At 30.8% G+C, this 15,538-nt stretch overlaps 2 long non-coding RNA genes across 3 annotated transcripts; both read left to right on the top strand.

Annotated features, from left to right (window-relative positions):
* Positions 1-3,616: 3,616 nt before the first annotated feature.
* On the top strand, positions 3,617-4,121 carry LOC146912034 (uncharacterized). The gene is made up of 2 exons (XR_015015428.1): positions 3,617-3,731; positions 3,871-4,121. It is a non-coding gene; the product is annotated as an uncharacterized LOC146912034 (long non-coding RNA).
* A 6,057-nt stretch (positions 4,122-10,178) lies between these two features.
* LOC146912033 (uncharacterized) lies at positions 10,179-14,334 on the top strand. 2 transcript variants are annotated; one of them, XR_015015271.1, is made up of 9 exons: positions 10,179-10,385; positions 10,647-10,706; positions 11,020-11,141; positions 11,234-11,318; positions 11,757-11,948; positions 12,357-12,461; positions 13,224-13,352; positions 13,797-13,925; positions 14,026-14,334. It is a non-coding gene; the product is annotated as an uncharacterized LOC146912033 (long non-coding RNA). The 2 variants fall into 2 exon arrangements; XR_015015272.1 differs by having other exon boundaries at positions 10,180-10,385; positions 13,797-13,887.
* Positions 14,335-15,538: the final 1,204 nt, after the last annotated feature.

The following is a 15,538-nucleotide window of genomic DNA, read 5'->3' as shown; positions in this document are numbered from 1 at the left end:
ATGTGTAGACTAAGCTAACTCCTTATTGTTTGTTGGTTTTTGATCCACCATGTGCATATATACACGAAAATGTGGTGTGTACAGTTTGGAATCTTTAATCCCTTCTCAATCCATATCCAAATATCCATATATGTCACTAATATGTAATTTATTCCATTTTAATCATTGAAAAAACTCTCTAAACACAATTTATTCCAAGAGAAAATTAGACACCTTTAAATTAGGTTTTAAATCGGATAATGGTTGAAGCAAGAGATGCAACGTGGGATTCACGTAATGAATGTGAGGCAAATATTAGAAAATCAACTATTCTTACATAACTTACTATCATCAAAACTCAAATCAGAGGTCATTGTTGTTCGACCTATTTTTGGTTTAACAAGAAGGGACGGAAATTTTCCACATGTTTAATAAAAAATTCTATTTCAAGCGAAATAGCACTATCTCGAGAATTTCTCGACACATGTGGCATGTATGCCATCCATTCACTAATTTATGATTTCCATCTTTTTCTCCTCACCTTCTAAGATTTTCGCTCACAGCTGTTTTTTATTGGCTTGTTTTCATTCTTGACGGATTCGGGATAATACCTCTCGCTGTCTATAGGAATGCTGGAAAAAAATTTTGGTTGGGGATTCACAAAAGGTAACTGCATCATGTGCTTGCGATGCTAAATTATGTTGAAGAGGCCTTTGATTAGAAAAATAATTAAAATAAATATCCTTAATTTAAAATAATTAAATAGTATTGAAAAATCTTGTTGAATAAAATAAGAAGACAAATAAGATGTTCGATGGATGAAATTAAAGTAGATATTGTTTTTGGTAGTGTCCGGGATTTGATTCTCAGACTTTTCATATATTATGCATTATCTCTATCAATTGAGCTAAACTCACAAGGATAAATTAAAGTAGATATATCTAGTAAACAATTGATATTACTCAAGTGGTTAATATATTTTTTCAAATGATAATTTATTTGGAAGAACCTTAGTTTGATTTTTTTTTTTTTACAAAAACAAAACGATATTCATTCATTCAAACCGATAGAGTACATCAGATATAAACATCGCTAAAAACGTAAAGGGTGAATCTGCGAACAAACTCACAAAACCCAAGTTAATAGCATAAAACGGCAAAATGCCTACAAATAATATGATAAAACCTAAGTCACCGAAATTCACATGTTTCCAAATCTGCAACGTTGACGCCCAAATCATTGGTTGAATTTGTAATTGACGGATGCTGATCTTTCAATAGGAACTAAACGAACACCGCGACAAGACGCAAAATCAAACGCCTCACAAGACGACGAACAACACAACGCCGCACTTAGACGGTGAAATCACACAAAAAAAAACACAAAAGAAAAAACTTGATATGTGTGAAAACCACTTATTTAGATTGAAAGAAAAGGGAAAAAAGATGTAGAGGGGTGATTGTAGGTCAAAAAATGACCTAAAACCACCCCTCCTCGATGAATGAAGGAGAAAGAAAGTTTAGAGAAAAGTAGGAGTTTCTATCACTAGAAAACTAAGGCTGGCTAAAATGATTTGGTCCTTTAATTATATCTTAATTTATCAAATTGGTCTTTTGTATTATCTTTTTAATGTCTAATATTCATGATATAATTTTAGCCATTTGATTATAGGTGTATTATATGAACTGTGAGCCACCAACACCTAATTTATTTCTACTTTTATTCATCCTCTTCCTTCCTCTTCATCTTCTTCATAAATACTTCAATCAAGCGCAAAATAACCCAGAAAATTTATTAAAAAGAAAATCAAATGTTTTTGTCGGTTTGGTGAGCTTCCTCTCCTCCCTTTCATCCCCAAATTCCTTTGAACCCCTAACCCTTATTTCACTCCCAAATTCAATATTTTTTTTAACTAGCAAAAAAGAGGCACTCACGTGTCCGTCTTTCCGCTATTTTTATTGCGCTAACGTTTGAAAATTATGAACGGTGTTTTTTATGAAATTTTGACTTTGACTTAAACAAACAAAAAAGTTTGTTATTTTCATGTTATAACAAATCAAACTAACCATGATTATTTCAATGACATCAACAATATAACAAAAAAAATATAATTGACTAAAAATGGGAAGAAGAATGAAGAAGAAACAGGAAGTGATCAACATGGAAGAACAATGAAGAAGAAACTTGAAGTGATCGATAGGGAAGAATAATGAAAAAGAAATTGGAATGAAGGGGGTGTTTTCGTTCTCACGTTCTGGGTGTTCTAGGTTATCTGGAATGGAAGATATTTTATTAATGTAACCGATGGATTTAAGGACATCTAGATGAAAAAAATTTGATTTGAAATTTTAATTGTTATAACCCCTATAGTGTAAATTAGTTAAGATTGAACACCTAAATATAATTAAATAAAAATTAAAGTATTAAAAGTTATCTTAGGATTAAAATTGACTTATTTTTTATAGAAAAAATTGACTTTATTTGACATTTAATGTTGTATATGTATATTACATTTAATGCTTAACCAAGGGAGGATAACGTAGGTCTCACCGTCAACTTAGGAACATTAATGATAGAAGAATGAGTATCCTTTTTTGTGGGGTACGTGGCAACCTCACTTGGCACCTTCAAAATTGTCGTCATTTTTTGTCCTCTCATCGGTGGAGCTCACATCCACTCTCTCTAATTAGAGATTCATGTGGTTTATAATTACAGAACTTGATATATTGTTTTTGATTGTCAAGGGTTCACGCCCTCTTTGTCAGCTTATTGAATTTGTTGCTTGATAAAAAAAAATACTCCCTCCGGTCCTATTTATAAGAAACATTTGACTTTTTTGATTCATTGCATAAATGATGTATTTGGTCTATATTCTATACCAAATACATTAATTACTCAATGAATCTAAAAAATCAACTAAAAAGATATGTTTTAAAAGAGTTGTTTAAGGTTTAAGAGACAATTGACTTTTTATGTTCATTGAGTAATTGATGTATCTTGTTATAAATATAGACTAGATACATCATTTACATAATGTACTTAAAAAGTCGATTGTTTCTTATAATAAGGAACATCGGGAGAATTTATTATAGACAAAATATACTCCCTCCGGTCCTATTTACAAGAAACAATTGATGTTTTTAGATACAATTATAGTCAAAATATATTTATTATAGTCAAAATATATAGTCAAACTACTTTTTATTATATTTATTATAGTCAATATGCTTTATTTATACTTCCTCCAGTCCTATTTACAAATTATATTTATTATAGTCAATATGCTTTATTTATACTCCCTCCGGTCCTATTTACAAGAGACAATTTATTTTTTAGATACATTAAATAATTTATGTATTTGATTTAGTTTCTTGACTAGATACATACATTATTCAATGTATCTAAAAAGTCAACTTTCTCTTGTAAATAGAATCGGAGGGAGTATAATTATTGACTATATAGTCAAAATATATTTATTCTAGTCAAAATATGTTTGTAAAATTTTGACTATATTTATTATAGTCAAAATATAAATTTAAGATATATTTATTATAGTCAAAGGATTTATAATAAAAATATGTTTAAATTATTAAATTATCACTATATAGAAATTATTATAAATAAAGCATGTTTCCATCTCTAGTTTACAAAAGGTCAAACCTTAAAGTTTTCTCCCATTGTGAAAATGGATACCCGAAAAACATCTGCTACCAAATTTGCAATCTTATTGATTTTTGTTATCATTGCATCAGGTCATATATCATGCTTTACAAATAATCTCTTCTAAATGTTATCTTAATACATACATCTTATTTAACAAAACATGTTATTTTATGATCGACTATTTTTACGTTAAATATCATTATGATATTGTGATATTTGTGTATGTAGATATGTGCAAGAAATCGGAGGCAAACGAACCCATTAAGCGCTTATGTGAAAATGACGAAGACTGTAAACAACAATTTCCAAATTATCATGGTTGCACTTGTAAGCAATATCTGTGTGATTGTGATCCCCCAAAATCAACCAACATTGCCAACAATTTATTAGCACCTGAATTGCGTACTTAGGCAATGTATAGTCTAATATTATACATGATGTGAAATAAAATATAAGTTATTAATTAACAGTTTCTCTTATCTTTTTGAATTTATTTACTTTTCGAACATAGTTTATGTTATGATGACATGATAAAAAAGAGTTGTGTATCATGGGGGATACATGCATTCTTATTTTCTTCTAGTTCGTAGGAGTGTTCATGTCCATTTGGTAAAAAGAAAAAAAGAAAAAAAAAGAGTGTTCAGATCCAAATTAAAAGCATAGAGCAATTCTAAAATATTATGCACACGCACTTCTACTTATAGATGGATTACATGATTATAAATGTATACAAGTTTCTTAATCCACTTTATTTTTTTAATTTGGGATAAGGAGAATTTTTTTTATTAATCAAAGAGGTACTTATAGATGGAGTACTGATTCCTTATTTAAAAAAAAAACTCGCAATTCCTAGGGGAAAGAGACCATAGTAATACGGAGTTATTTCGGAAGGTAAGCAATGTCTGGTAAAGAATTGTTTCATCCAAGAATCGAACTAGGATTCTCCCAAACGATCCGTCGTTTGGTGCACCTCATTAACCACCTGAGTTCAATCACTTGGTTCTTCATGTGTAATTTCTAATATAATCCACTTGTTTGCAAATGTTTTTGTTTAAATGTCAAGTTAAAAAGAACACAAATATCATTTTCTAATAAAGAAATATACTAACGCAAAATATCTAACTGGTGACATTTGATGGAAATGTTAAGTAAAATTATTTACACTAGTAGTTCATATGAATTGATGTCCTTCTTTCTTTGCTTTCAAAATGGGTTTTACTTGAGATTCTCCCTTATTCTTCATAAGCTTAGGACATTCATTTCTCATGTGACCGGATTTTCCACATTGAAAGCATGTTGCCAAGATTCTTTCGTATCCACAAGGATTGTTTCAATCTCAACTCGGTAATTTAATTATAATAAAGATTTAACAAATAGGGGGTATGTAGTGCATGTATTTGAGTTCAACTGAAAATAAAAAAATAAATATATAATTGACTTTTTATGTTCATTATTAAGATTTATCTATCTATCTATCTGTATAATTGGATGATATCTCTGACCATGTCTTGAATCTTTTAGGGTTTCAATTTTTTTTTCTTTCAAATAACATGACTATTTAAACCGATAGCCAAAACTGATTTGATTAAATGATTTAGAGGGATTTAATCCATGCGACAATGCGAGTATATATATTTCTCTTGGCTATAAGGATTATTGAAATTGTCAGAAACTCTTAATTGGATGATTGCTAATGCTCATAGAGTAAATAAATATACATTAGTTTAGCCCTACTGTTCAAAAGATTAATTTTAATTTAAAAAGTTAATTATTTAATAATAAGCTCATACTAGTTATTAAATTATTATTGGTATTGTAGGGCAGTACTACAACATTCACATTGATGGTCATAGATGATAATCTAGGGTAGAAGAGTTTTGTTCATGTTAGGTGGAATTCAAATGCTCTTCTCACAAATTGTCAACGTTGAAAGGTTATGCATAGCCATATTATACCATCTTGAGTATCATGCTAATTTTCGATTTCTATTTGCTTTGTTTTTAATAAACTTTTTACCATGATCAAAAAGATATAAAAAAAAAAAGTTTAGAGAAATGAAAATTTGGAAAGATAGGATGGAGCAACCAATGTGAACTTTGACTTAGATAACAATCAAGTTTAGTGGTATCAATCTCAAATTCTCTGTACATATTACAAAAAATAAATCAAACAATGAATTAGAGGCTTCCTTCAAACAAAAAAAAGTAGAGGCTAAAAATTAGTTTGTGAAACAAGCACAATTTAAAACTCACAAACACAACTGTAAATTTCGAGTTTGAATAAGAGGAAAAGTGTTTCCACCTATCAAGATGTCAAACAAACTTAAAATTTTAACCTAGTGGCCTTGGCCACTAGGTGCTGCAAGCAAGGGCGGATCTGTGTGAGGCTGAGTGTGGCTATTGCCACACCAGCCCAGCCCATTCATTTTTTATTTTTTATTTTATTTTTTATATACAGAGCATAATTTTTTTTTAAATATATAGAGTATAATTATATAATATATATGTTCTATTTCGAAACATAATGTGACATTATTCTTTGGTCTAGTGGCGCGACATTTGTGTTTCTGTTTGTGTTTGGTTGTTGTCGGTTCAACTTTTAACTTTTGCGTTTTTTTGATAATTTTTTCATGATAATATAAACAACATAAAAAAATAAATTTACTTGTAAAAATAAACTTAGTGAGAGTCGAACTTGTGAACTCCAAACAAATTGACTTGATTATCTTCCAATAAGCTTTAATGCTTGCAATGTTTTTTTTTTTGCAACTTTGATATATATATATATATATATATATATATATATGTATGTATGTATGTATATGTATGTATGTATGTATGTATGTATGTATGTATGTATGTATGTATGTATGTATGTATGTATGGTGCGCGCGTGCGTGTGCGTGAATGTGTGCGCGTGCGCGCGCACGAGTTCTAAGATAAGATTTTGTAACTTACGTTGTGCATTATCTATTAATATTTATTTCTCCAAAAAATGTAGTCTTACTTCCTTCAAAAAAAAATTAGCCCCACTAACAATTCAATCTTAGATCCGCCCCTGGCTGCAAGTGGCGGTAATTTTATTAATTCAATATAAAATTTGTTCATGCATATCATTTGATTTTGATTTTGATTCTTAGAAACTCATATGAACAATTAAAAGGGTAAAATAATGAGGATATATGAATAGCATTCTATCAAATACCTCAAAAATGTCTCCAACATTTATGACAAAAGTATTGGTGAGTAGTTTGGTAGAAATTTATTGTCCATCTTTGCTTATTTGGAGACCTTTAATGTCATTGGCATAATGAGGAGAAGCATTGTTAAGGCTGGCCTCATCATAATGAGGATTCAATCCAATGACATTTTTTGGTTGAGGACATGGAGGGTTGTAATTCATCCTCAAGATTAGTTTATTTATAATACTCCTAGAAAATAGGGTCTTGCTAAGCATTGAGGGCAATGGTTAAGGAAGTCATAAGTAGTGTTTGCATTAGTTTCAACAAAATATTTTGACTTTTAAAAAGTTAAATTTATCACTTTTCACCATTTTCCAATGTTATATTTCTATTTTTATCCCTTTATCCAATGCCCCAAGGGCAATGGTTAGCATTCTCCTAGAAAATAAAACCGATGCATGTCAAATTGTCAATGAAAATGTTTTGCATTTAGTTTCATTAAGAAAAAATATAAGACAAGGTGTCTGAAGTTATTGTTATGAGACAATTTTGTGGTCTTTGTGTCTGATAGCGTATTTCGCAAGTGCAAAAGTTAGGACCCATATTTGAGGAATTTATAAATTAAAGAAAAAATATTTCTACTTGAAAACACACAAACATACTTGAGGAAAAAAATCATTCAACCCATAAAACAATAACTCCTTTAATTTGAAGTGTCCTGTTGACCAATTATTCTAAGCAATGAAGCATACAACAACATTCAGGATTGTTGATGCGACTTTGGGTCATAGTCTAAGTTTTGTTTGGTGTAGTATTCATGTTTCATAAGTAGTGGTCAAATAGTGCCTAATTTGACGGGGTAGGAGATGATGATTCAAGTATTTGCATCTAGAAGGATCCTTGAATGCATGACCAAGACGGTGGACATGTGACCAATCCGATGATTATTGGTATGGATGAAGTAAGAGTATCAAATTTTATTGATAAAGTGAATAATAACTAGAAAGAGGATTTGGTTCGGTATAATTTATACCGAGAGAAGTTGATAATATATTGTACATGTCTTTTGATGATGTAGGCAAGAACAATTGATGCAGAACTTTACTTCGAATTGTGATTATAGTCTTAAGTCATCCTATAACCATATTATGAAGATTATTATTGATAATAATAATATGATGGTACAGAGAAATTGGATAAAATTGTGGAGTTTAAAAGTCCCACAAAGAGTTAAAGTGTGTTTATGGAGGGCGATTATAGACTGTCTACCGACCAGACATAGATTGCAAACTCAAGGTGTTCAGTGTCCAAATAGATGTGTTTACGCTGACAGATCTTTTGAGAATAAATTACATGTTTTCTTTGGGTGTTCGAGAGTTGAAAAAACATGGAACGAGGTGGTACTAAGAAGTTTTATTTATGGCAAAATTGATAGGATAGATGGTTCTAAAATGATGTTGTGATCTCTACTTGTGTGGTGGTAAAGCTAGCACATGATAGTTTGTTCAAGTTAAAGCATGTATGCAGTCGATTAGAATAATATGATCCAATGAAAGATGTCTTAGCTTCATGTTCGGATCGGATTATTGTTGATATGATTTACGGGCAAAGGCCGGGGGGGGGGGGGGGGGGGGGGGGGTGGTGGGTGGGTGGCTAAAGTGCAACATCGATGCGTCAATTTTTCATGAGAAATGATTGTATGGGATAGGGATGTGTTTGAGGAACGATAAAGGTGACTTCATAGCAGCAAGACTTCTTGGTATAGAGGTTACCTCAACCTCGGGAAGCAAATGCATTAAGCTTAAAGGTGGCAATCGGTTGGATGATAGCATGAGTTTATTACAAGTGTCTATTAAACTTGATTGTAAGCAAGTGCTTAACGGTATCTGGAGTAAATTCAGTGCCAATTCCTATTTTGGTGTTATTCTAAATTATTGTAAAGTTTTGCTTATTCTACATAAAACATTAAGATAAGTTTTATTCAAAGACAAACAAATAATTTTGCGCATCTAGTCAAAGCACATTGTCATACCCTTGTTTTAAAAAACTTTTTGATTCGAGATTTACAAAAGGGAAATACATCATGTGCTTACAATGCTAAATTATAATAAAGAGAACTTTGATGAGAAATTAAATTAAAACAAAATAACCTTAAATTTTAATTTAACATAATTAAATTAAATTGAAAAATCATTTTGAAATAAAATAAGAAAATTAATAGGAAAAGACAAATAAAATGTATGATGGATGAAATCAAAGTAGATATATCTACTAAACAATTAATTGTACTCAAGTGATCAATATATTTCATCAAATCCTTATTTATTAATTTTGTTAAGTCTGCAACAACTAAACCTAATATTTTCCCTCCTAATACTAACCCTAATTTTTTTAGGTTGTGTTATTTTTACGTTTTGTTACATCCTTCAAATATATCATTATCCTTATTTATTAATTTTGTTAAGTCTGCAGAAACTAAACCTAATATTTTCCCTCCTAATACTAACCCTAATTTTTTTAGGTTTTGTTATTTTTACGTTTTGTTACATCCTTATCCTTATTTATTAATTTTGTTAAGTCTGCAGTAACTAAACTTGATATTTTCCCTCATAATACTAACCCTAATTTTTTTAGGTTTTGTTATTTTTATGTTTTGTTACATCCCTCAAATATATCCTTATTTATTAATTTTGTTAAGTCTGCAACAACTAAACCTAATATTTTCCCTCCTACTACTAACCCTAATTTTTTTAGGTTTTGTTATTTTTACATTTTGTTACATCCCTCAAATATATTCTTATCCTTATTTATTAATTTTGTTAAGTCTGCAACAACTAAACCTAATATTTTCCTTCTAATACTAACCCTAATTTTTTTAGGCTTTGTTATTTTTACGTTTTGTTACATCCTTATCCTTATTTATTAATTTTGTTAAGTCTGCAGTAACTAAACCTAATATTTTCCCTCCTAATACTAACCCTAATTTTTTTAGGTTTTGTTATTTTTAGGTTTTGTTACATCCCTCAAATATATCCTTATTTATTAATCTATTCTATATATAAAAGTTGTCCCAAGCAAACAATTTCGCCCTAATTTTACCTAAACCCTAGCAAATAAAATTCCTGTTTTAACCCTGACCTAAAGCTTAATTACGAAACAACTATAGCCCTATTTTCCTTAACAACTATACGTAAAACAAACCACTATCCACTATTTTTTCTGCTTAATATTCCTATTTTTTATTACTTAAAAAAAATTGTTTACATAACTAATTCCAATAAAAAAATGAAAGATGCTACCTGATCCACAATTTTAGCCAGAATACTAACAAACGTATCATAACTCAAACCCTTCCCCTCCTCCTCTCTCTCATTCTGCGATTCACACTCTTCTCAGAGTTTCACATCCCTCTCCACTTTTTTGATCCAGTTTAGAAGGCATCTCTCTCTCACTCACTCGACTGCTCCGACACCATATTCATCGTTGATGCAACCGATCCTCTCCCTTCACTACCGGTGAATCCACTGCCACCGACAATCAATTATTTATATTCCAACTCAAAGTTTGTTCCTCTCTCTCCATCTCTCATCTTCATTTTCGTTTGTTTTTCCAATCAAATTATTGCTTAGGTTTAACCTAATGTTTTTTCAGTTAAAATTCTTCATCTTATCTGGTTATTGAATTTCAGTAGTATTTATGCGATGAATCAATATTTTGTAAATGCACTGTTGCTGATTTCTTCAACCCACAAGGTGTATGTAAAAGTGTTTGAATGATTGTGTATGAACTATAATATTTGTTGTGTTTTTCCTCTTATTTACAGGTTGTGAAATGTGAAATCATCCATATGGAAGTCAAGTTTGAAGCTTCTATACTTTTTCAGGTGAGGTTCATTTGTAATTTGTTTTCTTATTTTGCAGTTTTTTTTAGATGATCATATCATAGGTTTTTATCTTTTTTTTTTTTGGTGTTTTTCATTTTACAACTAATTGTTTTATGCTAGGTTGATATTACTCTACACTGATATCGATGATTTTATATGTCCCTCTATATCGAGTTTAATGGTGTTTTTTCATTTTACAAGTATTTAGTTTACACTTGGTTGATATGTAGTTAGTTTTATAGCCGCAGATGCCAATTTGAAAATAATTATTGCAATTTTTTTCCACCATCTCACCTTATTTTATTTTTTTCAGCACATCATGGAAGAAGAACAAGAGCACAGTAGTAAAAAGAATTCTCTGGCGGCCGAAAATGGTATCACCGATGGAGCCCGATGAACTAAGAGCAGTTGTCCTTCAGAATTTTGACATTCATGGTGAGGCCCAGTGAAAATCGTACTTACTTTTTTGTAGTTCTAAAGGTATCTTATTGTCCTCATCTATTTTTATCGTATTTCTTATTTTACAGGTAGGTGTTTATTAAGGTTCTCTCTTTGTAAACTTCAAATATGACACATGGAGTGATTCCCAAAAGCTTAAAAGTTGTTGAAAAGGTAATATATTTGATATTCTGCCACTTATCATCAATGTTAGACTTTTGATTATTATATTAGGTAACTTGGTCTAAACTCTAAATGACAACTTATATAGCATTTATGTTTGTTACTCTGTGTTTTGATTTAATGTTTTTGTCTTATAAATCATGTAAATGATGAAATAGAGACATAAGCATAAACCAAAATTTAATGTTTATTATATAGCATCTATGTGTTGTTACTTCTTTTGAACGTCGTATCTGCCGAATTTTGTGAGAAATTTGCTATGGGCAATGTTAGTAATGTTTTGACAGGCCACAATTTTATGATCGTAAATTGTTTATTTGATGTAACTATCATTGGAATCTTATATTGTGTGGATCAGAGTCATTGGTATTTTATTTTATGAATTGGTCTCGGATACTAATTCTTTGTTAATTTCTATAAATGTTGCAGCTAGATTGGTCATAAATTAATTGCATTTCGGTTGCATTTTTAAGGGATTTAATATCGGCTAGAACTTCTTGATTGGATCTTAGTCATGGAAGCTAATGGAGTTATAGTTTCTGAAAATTTTGATTTGCGGCTGTTGGCATAAAGGTGTTTTCACATAAAAAAAAAATGTCACTGGACTCTCAGACTTTGAAGGTAATATGTCTTCTTCGCTTTTGTTGTCTTTGTGATTTAATATCCTTTAGGTTTATGTCTTCTTCGACTTTGTTGTCTCTGTGATTTGTTTTGATCTTATGCAAATTTGTTATTGAAACAATTGGCAAATCATCTACAAGGATAATGAACACAACCTACGGAGGTTTTTAAAATATATAGATAAATTGCATAGGTTATTTCTACTGGAAAAGTGTAGCATATAGTTGACAGATCCATATGTGTCTAAATGTAGTGTATTTATAGTTTTAATTGAAAGATATATTTTATTCATTGCCAGACTAAAATAATAGTGGATGTTTGTCAAAGCATGCTTCATGTTATCATTCTCTAATTCTCAATTGTGTTGTTATCATTGTTCATTGATTCGATTCAATTCGTTTCCATTAGGTACCTAACAAATGGTATTCTTATCCGAGAAAGTTAAGTTGATCAAAAGCAAAATGATTATTCTTTTATCACATTGGATGCAGCTCATGAGCGGAGTTTGAACACGTAAGGCAGATTCTCCTTTCTCTTTTGTGACAAATTTGATTAGTAACTAATTTTGTATGTAAAAATAGCATAAACAAATATCGGACATGGCTGCCATATCTTTTTGTTTTAATCTACCATTTGTATGTGTTGTTGTATATTCCCTGCATTGGCTGCCATGGCTGCTCTGCTGATGTTACAAAGCTAATTAATATGTTTTGCTTAAGATGTTAAAAGGTCCATAGGGATGATGTTTTTGTGCTGGTGTAATGTGTGAGTAGAGGGTGAACAAGCTACTTCACTTTTAATCTGCCACATATTTGTGTCAGATTTTTGTTTGCAGGTCCTTTAAACACAACTTTGTTTGTTCAATGTTTGTTTCCAAAGTAACCTGCATATTAAAACTTGCTTATTTGCATGAGTTAGTCAAATTTGCCAGTATTAAACAAACTCATATGATGCATTACTTTCCATTCCAATACGTAAGATGTCTGATTTGGATAACTTTATCATATTTGCCAAGGATCAAGAAACTATTGATGCACCGATAAGTTTGAAATGTATGCTGATTTTCTTTCTTTCTGTTTGTACGTGTATTGATAATATTTATATAGAACTGTTAATCTTTAATGTGTTACAATAATGCTGGTGGGGTTGTAAGCAAGGTTGTTCCTAATGACTTGATGAAATTGAGAACATTTCACGTGGAATTTGACATTACTATTGTAAGTGACATTTTATAAGTTTATAATCTGTTTCTATTCCGTTTTATGGCTTTTGCAGCAAGAGTATGCAAGTTCTTCCGACTGCTCCAGCAGTCCAAATGGTGCTTCTACTCTCTTTCTTCCCACAAAGTTTCACCACACAATTGTTAAGGAGTTGACAACCTCTGATGTGGTTTTTGGCAATTTGGTAAGATATATATTTAGTTGGTTTTGTGGAAGATGTCTTTCAGAAGCTGTCTTGGTTTGGTTTTTTGTCAGACTTCATTGCCTGCTGACGAAACAGAATTAACTGTCATGGATTACTTGGGTTATAGTTGAAAATGTGATTTCAAATTCTTAAGTGCATGTTAGGTTCAGTGAATTTGATGGTGAGTTTGACAGAATCACAATTGTTACCACAATTTAGGCAATACATTTTAGAGTTTCGATAAAATCATGGTGCCACCAAATTCAGAACTTAAGAGCAGAGCTTCACTACCAATCATAAAGATTCTCATTTCTTTCTCTACCAAGTTTATTAAGGTCTAATATTATACTGATAAGAAAGGAAAAATGGGACGTTTTGTAAGAAGCAAAAGAAATAGGGGTCATTGAGATTGCATTATGATTGTCTGAAAATGGTGTTTTGCAGTTTGTGGTGCTCCTAAACGAAGGTTTGAGCCCTATGCAACAGATGTCAACAAAAAAGCAAATGAAACAGATGTTAGAAAGGCGTTAGAAAGGTAAGAAAAGCTGAACTCCAAAGAGATGAAGCAATTGGGTTAGTGAGCCATAGTCATTTTCTTTTTGCATTGCTTAATTTGTCGACTCTCACCAATTATTTCTGTTTTTGACATAATTTATTATGCTGATTTCAACAGGAAAACACTTCCTATTGCAGTTGCCGTGGGAGTTGTAGTTCTTGCAGGATTATACTTCTATCTCAATAGCACATTTTAGCTGAATGTTTGATTCATTATGTTTTACATCAGAAAATCAGACCTTTAATGTATTCATCTTCTTTTGTTTAATTGGTTCGTCAACACCTTTACACAATTCCCTTTAGTTCCATCTATTCAATTTCCAATAGCTTAGAACAAGTATGTTGTAATATAAGTTAAACAGAAAATAAAGCATGGATATAAGAAAAGTAGTTCAAGTTTTCTTTTGCCACCTATGACTGAACAAAAGGCCTTAAAGTACGGCACTATAATTATTTGGGCGAACTGTGAAGAATTGCCATGTTGATTAAGTTAAATGTAATATTGCCCGTTGAACATATGATATATCAAGTTTTCACCAATACAGTGATCGAATGTATTTGGTATTTTCATCTATGTAAAAGGAAAATCAGGCTGCCTCAAAAGGGAAATCAGCCGATAGAAAGTTTAGAGTTTAGACAAGGGCAAGTTACGCCGTCCTTGCAATCATGGTAAAAAAAATCCTTCAAATTGACGTTCATAGTAATACACATTCTCCATAAGACCAATCTCATAATTACATTGCAATTGTGATTTGTGAAGGTGCAAATTATGCATCTTCATTAGCACCTCTTTCAATACTAAGCTTCTTAGGTTTCACTGTAACTAAGCTCTCTATCTTTTCCTAAATATGCTAGGAATATTAATCAAACCCTGATTGAGAAAAACAAAGAAACTAGCTCTTTTATTGGCTATGGCTTTTAATATATAGACCGAAATCAAAATATTGACAAGATAGTAATAAATAACGCATGAAGAAAGACAAATACTTATATTGACAGATGGCAAGTGGCTGGATTACACATTATGGTTATACCAAACGCTTTCATTCTTGCAAAAAAATTCCTCAAAAAAAAAAAAAATTCTTGCAAAACAAATGAACCCTCTATTCTTCTATCCATGGATCGTGGAGGGGGGAAATTCAAGGGCGAAAATATATCATTAAAACAGGAGGTTGGTGCAGGCTAGAACTCTATTTTAATACCAAACAATTTATATCATTTGTCTTAATTTTCCAAGATATCTTTTATTACTATCTCATTTGGTTTGATTTGAATATTTATGTCTAAAGGTATTTAACAAATGTTACACTATACCAAACTAAATAAGCTTTCAAGATATCAAGTAATAAGGTTTGATTTAACTATCCAAACTTACTTGCAAGCAATAGGTTTTGATTGCTCAAACAAACTATTAACAAAGGTATCCAAACTTAAGGTAACCGATCAGTTTTAATTTATAGAATTGATATAAGCATGTATGTACTGGAATGGAAATCTGAATTGGTTACTATTATAAATTGTCCAATTGTAAAATAATCATAATGTTAATTTGGTATAATGTTACTTTTGAAGCACTTTTCATAAATTAATGTGTAATATAAGTGGCTCTTGGGTCATATATTGGTATAATA

Source organism: Medicago sativa, chromosome 6 (genome assembly GCF_051527215.1).
Source record: "Medicago sativa cultivar Bolivia chromosome 6, Bolivia_mono, whole genome shotgun sequence".
Classification (NCBI taxonomy): Eukaryota; Viridiplantae; Streptophyta; class Magnoliopsida; order Fabales; family Fabaceae; genus Medicago; species Medicago sativa.
Note: the sequence above shows the minus strand (reverse complement) of the source record. Positions and strands in the feature narration are given on the sequence as shown.